The sequence below is a fragment of the Callorhinchus milii genome, unplaced genomic scaffold (assembly GCF_018977255.1).
Source record: "Callorhinchus milii isolate IMCB2004 unplaced genomic scaffold, IMCB_Cmil_1.0 Scaffold647, whole genome shotgun sequence".
Classification (NCBI taxonomy): Eukaryota; Metazoa; Chordata; class Chondrichthyes; order Chimaeriformes; family Callorhinchidae; genus Callorhinchus; species Callorhinchus milii.
Genome location: NW_024705388.1, coordinates 43,290 through 49,348, shown reverse-complemented (window position 1 = coordinate 49,348; position 6,059 = coordinate 43,290).

Below are 6,059 nucleotides of genomic sequence, written 5' to 3'. Positions count from 1 at the left end.
AGAATGTATTTAATAATAAATTATGTATCCAGGAAAGACACAGACTTTTAGGACTTTGTCATGATAATTATGTATTGTGATATTTGTGTATTTCCACAATTAGTATTTTGCTTTTGGCAGGACACCACAGTACCCAGAAAAAAACATGCATGTTATTGGATGACTTTCAAAATATGCACAAATTTATTAGGTCTCCTGGCTTCCTACATGTTGTAGGTTGGGAGTTCACATGTATGATCCTCTCCGTGTAAGCCACTAGCTCCACAGGTGTGCGACACCATGCTCGGTGACTTGAAGAAGCTGGAGAGTGTGTGACAGTTTTCTCTGTTTGTGTTTAGGCAAAATGACGATTTTGAGTACACATTCGATGAGCCGTCACCGTCTCCACAGCCCTATGGGGGCCAGTCCACACCGCAGACGCCAGGATACACAGATGTGCCCTCCCCTCAAGTCAACACCACCTACAACCCGCAGACGCCTGGCACACCGGCCCTGTGAGTCGTCTTACGCTGAGCACCAAAGCCCACACGTACACTTTACATGGCACTCCACGGATTGGTAGCCAAATGTAAAGATAGCGATTATGCTTTGTGTACATTCGTTTGGGGTTATGAAATCTAGGTATCTATGCCCTTAAAATGTATATCGCAGGTATTTCCATCAACTGCTCCAGTCAATTTTAAATGATTAACTGCACATCCTTGAGTCGTTATTTCGTTGCTTACATCTTACTCTTGGTAATTGAAGTGTGATGAGCAATTATATATTAAAATAATATTTTTTGTCAACCGCAGTCAAAGCAGGTAATCGAGTGGGGCAACAGTATGTTGATTCTTTAATGATCTCTTGCTATGTTTTTTATATGAAATGAAAACATGTTTAGAAGTTGCCTAAAAGTCAATCGATTTGATAATTTCATATCTTATAATTCCCATGCAGCATACAGCTCATAGCACTTGTAATGTACTAACAAGGACCAGTAATAACATCTTTTCAACCTTCCCTTTTACCGTGTGTGAAGGTACAACACGGATCAATACTCCCCGTACCCGACGCCCTCGCCGCAGGGCTCGTACCATCCGACGCCGAGCCCACAGAGTTTCCATCCAGCACCCAGCCCAATGGGTTACCAGAACACGCAGTCACCTGCCAGCTTCCATCCGACTCCATCTCCCATGGCATACCAGGTGAAGATTGGGAGTGTGACGATTCACAGTCCACATTTTCCCGTTTGAGATGACTTGACAAGTGAACCTTATGGCAGGACCCGAATAAACGGAAGTCAAAAATGTAATTAATAAAAAAAAATTTGTGGACTCCGTCCCACCGCGCACATAAACGCCGCGACCCGCCTGGCGCGGATCATTCTGTTGTCATGTCCAAGCGCAGCGAGGACGAATACGCAGAAGAAACAAAACTTTGAAACGTTGATTAGCGCATCGTGTAGAGCTCGTCGAGAGGAATAGATTGCCGTGTCGTTCGCCTTCAACAGACATAAAATGACGTCACAACGCAGTTTATGCGAGAGCCGGGGCTTATGGGACCCCGGGGTCCCCCATAAGGTTCAAGTGCACTTCCACCTATAGACTATCACGCTCCCAATAGCCTTCTGAGAAAGTTAATCGTAATAGTTTAAGTTGCACACAGCCATTGCTTGTGTGGATTTCCTTACGACTGAGATGTCTGGCATTAGTATATCGATTTTCCACTGCGATCAATGATCTATGTCAGTGGATAGGAGTGTTGCCGAACTGCTCGAGTTTTAACAAACATCACGATGCCTCCTGCTGCTTCACAGTCGAGCCCCAGCCCGAGCCCGCTGGGCTACAGCCCCATGACGCCGGGCGCAGGCTCGCCAGCCGGATACAACCCGCTCACACCAGGCTCCGCCATCGACCCCAGCACGGCCGATTGGCACACCATCGATATCCTAGTGGGCGTGCGCGACAGCTCGCCTGATACCCAGCTTGTGGGGCAGAAGGGAGTCATACGCAGCATCTCGGTGAGTCACCCACTTCTCTCCCCACCCCCAGCCTCCTGTTTTTTACAGGCTTTGGCATCACACCTCACTAAAGCCACTTTTTTTGTTACTGATGAGGATTGTATATTTTGAAAGTGTTTAGCACGGGATGTAAAGCTATTTTATAGTAGGTTGACCCTGCCCTATGAGTAAAATTCATTAACCATTAGACTGTATTATGGGGCCCAAACTAGATTTTTGGGGTTTTTATTGGTATAATCATAGACTTGACTATATTTGTTTGATATTTCAGCAATTCAGCCCTTCTTGAACATCATGAGTATTTACATGAGCCACCCATCCAGTTATGTATATTTTAGTTGGAGCGTTTGCTATCTTTGTCTGGTTTTGAGTGCTGACTGCATTTCATGAAGTACAGTAAAGACTAAAATCAAGCACGTGTTGCGATGCAAACGCCAACACCTATTTTTGTAATTGTCTGGGTTATTTGGCAAGTGCTGGAGTGCTTCATTTAGATAGCGTTTGAAAGCACCTTTCGGTAGTTCAGTAATTAAACTTTTTTCCACTAGATATTGACACGGTGGCATTTGTGAATGTTTTTTTTTTTATTAAATAAAGGCAAAATGTAAACATGAATCATCTAATCTGTAAGAATTGTTCCGCTCAAAATGTGCCCCAACCGGAGATTAAGCCACCTTGTTCAGTCGTAACTAGAGTGCCAAGCCTAACGTTTGCAGCTGGTGCAATGTCAGGATGTCAGGTTTTATAGCCCTCGTATAGTTCATAGTTTTATATATTTTTGACAAGTGAGAGCAGGAGTAGGGGGCCAACAAGTTATATTCCTCATTCCATCTCAAACGGCCCCAAACAACCTTCTCCAGTACTTGCGAAGAGACTAATTCAAGAGCTCTTATTGTTTGACTGATAATTGTTTTATTCCTTTTTCAAGTGCTTTGAGGTTTTGGTCATACTCAAAATGGTTTTCTTTTATGGCTAGCTTGCATTTGTTTACAATAGCCAACTTGTTATTGTCTAAAGGCTCAAAGGCCAGACAACACACCATTGTATAGGTTTTATAGCTAATATTTACCATATATCCATAATACAGGATTTTGGGGTTAGATCACGTAAATATATAAATGTGGTGTTAAACCCGCCACCACCCGACACAGCCAACTGGTAAGGTTTGTCACGTAAACAGAACATGCCAATTCGTCACTAGTACAGCACACCGGTGTGTTGGAGAGCAAAGCCGCAACATTTACAATCTGAGTTCGATTTTACGCCAGTAATTACAACTAGCTTCATCAGGCGACTGCCAGATTGGTGGCGAAATCCTCCTGTTCGGTTCCTAAAATGGTGGCAGAACATGCATGCCAACAAGGACACTAATTTATTTTGAAGTTCTGTGCAAAACTAGTTCCTCCTGGCCAAGACTAATTAGATCATCTATAGAAATTGAGAGAAATAAAAATAATTTAACTGTTCCGATATTCACAGACTTAGTGTTGCTTGGAAGCGAATCATCAAATAATATAATACATTTTCCTTTGGAAAATAAATAATATAAATTCCTGCAGTCACGAAAAAACTTTAAGTCAAAATATAAAACATTGTTTAAATGCATGCCTATACTGGATGTATTTTATTCATTGTCAGCTTAACAGGCCACAACCTGCTGATGATACTCGGTTAAATCGGTTGGTTTGAGGACATTCGGTTAAATCCTTGATGTGACAATCGCTACTGGGTTACGCCGATTATGAAGGACTGTTGCCTTGAAATTAAACTTGATTTCATTTATATGATTAAATCCAATTGTCTTTTACGTGAATGAGTGGTATCAGACTTTGTGAATGTAAAATGTATTATTAATCACTGCTCCCCATCTCTCTGCAGGGTGGAATGTGCTCAGTTTACCTCCCTGACAGCGACAAAGTAGTGAGCATTGCCAGTGACCATCTAGAGCCAGTTATCCCTGCAAAATATGACAAGGTAAGAAAACTTGTAGTCTGCGTGAGCAATCGAGTGTTCAGTAAGGGCTTGACATGAAAAGTGTTGAGAGAATGAGTAATAAAATTCAACTAAGTTGAAATCCACAACTCCTTGTATCCACATGTTGTGCAAGGAAATCATCCTGTTATCCGTGGGTTATTTGCATTTTGTTATTCTCAGATAAGACGAGTACATTTTAAGATAACCCTGCGGGTAACAGATAACAGTATATGCGGTATTGGTCCCCATAGCACTTGGGATAAGAGGAGTTCCGTAGGTTTGTTTATTAATTGTTTTCATCTTATTTATAATTACATTAGAATAAAAACACAAACATTTAATATTGGTTCCCAAACATTCACAAACCTGCAGCGACTCGCGTGGTCAAGTATGGGTCACGGTGAGGCCTTCGTCTCGAAGTAGACTGATAAAGTTCTGTAAGTTGGTAAAAAAAAAACATTTACATATCGATAAGATATACAAAGTTACGTGACCAAGCACATGTTACAGCTCTGTTTGGGTTTAATTTTGACAATCGGTTTGTTATATAGAATGAACGAGACTTTTTAAATTGAAGTGTGCATAGATTTTTTTTTCCATCTTCTCTTCTTGCAACTTCAACGACCATTTGGATGCTTTTGGTTTCAGGTCAAGGTGATCCTGGGCGAAGATCGTGAAGCAACTGGGACTTTAATCAGCATCGACGGAGAGGATGGCATCGTTCGCATGGAGCTGGACAACCAGCTGAAGATCCTCAACCTGCGCTTCCTGGGAAAACTGGAGACCTAACCCAGCCGTGCCCCCACACCGAAGCAGGCGGCACATCGGTTTGTGAACATAGAAATGTGAGTGGGTCATAGCCCCACAAATGTTTAGGTGGTCCCCACTCTCTCCCCAACTGTTCCGATTCTTACTTAGTGTTGCAATAACAAAGGACATGTGATTGTGACCGCATTTCAGAAGCACTTCCTTGCAATGCACCAGTAAATCTGATAAAGAGCATTTTTGGAAGGTATTGTCCAGCTTTTTGGACAATACATGGCCACACTTTTTAAAACTCATAGTTATGCCTGATTTTTTCCTTTTTCAGAGCTTATATTTTTCAGAGCCATTATAATGCAGTTTCAAAATATGCTCTTGTAATATTTTGATTTCTTACCTGGTCTTGTATTAAATTGCAAATGTATACAATGTACGGATTATGGTGTGGACAGTCCTAAGGCCACACATTCTATTCAAATCGACTTTGTCAACTCATGTCCATCTAATTGCTTGGGTTGTCCAAATTCCCAACTTATGTGTTTATGTATTTGTGGTTGATATGCACCACGGAATATAGCTCCACAACTTTTTTCATTTTACCCTTATTGTACACGAGACATAAATATGTTCAGAGTGGGGTGAGTGGGAACATGGTTGTTGTAAAGACGAAACAGTTGGCAAACTTGTTTATAAAACCTATCTGAGCATGTTTGCCAAAAGGTCCTTGTTTGATAAATTTATGTTCAGAGCTTCAACATTTTGATTACAGCTTTGGTCGTGACCTTGCTTGTTTAACAAGCACTGATCTTATGTTGAAGCAGAAGTATTTGTTCCTTTGAATATTGCTTGCTTTCAAGTTCATTTGTGTTTGCATCAAATCATTGCAAGGCACATTAACATTTAACGTGTGAACATTTCTCTTTCTATTGCCAGTTTGATATTAAGATAGAATACTTGTCTTGATGAAAGCCTAATGGGAAAACCTGCAGTCGAAGACATAACAATGATGCAATTATCAGTGGTATGTTGCATTTTAATTGTTCTCAGAAATGTCACCATACAGTTCATAAGGGAGTACATAATTGTGTAAGTTACAGTAATTACATTTGGGAAGCATTATTCTAAACAAATATAAACTGAAAGCATGGTCCACTTGCATTATGGTTCATCTCCCAGAAACAGTGCCTGCTGAAAAGATGCCATTTGTTAGAATGAGATACATTCAATGAAAGTACGTTGCAAAATAGTTCGTGTCATTACCGAAAAGTACACAGCAATAGTTTACCCGGAAGATAGAACAGTTTCTGTAAATGTTGCAGTG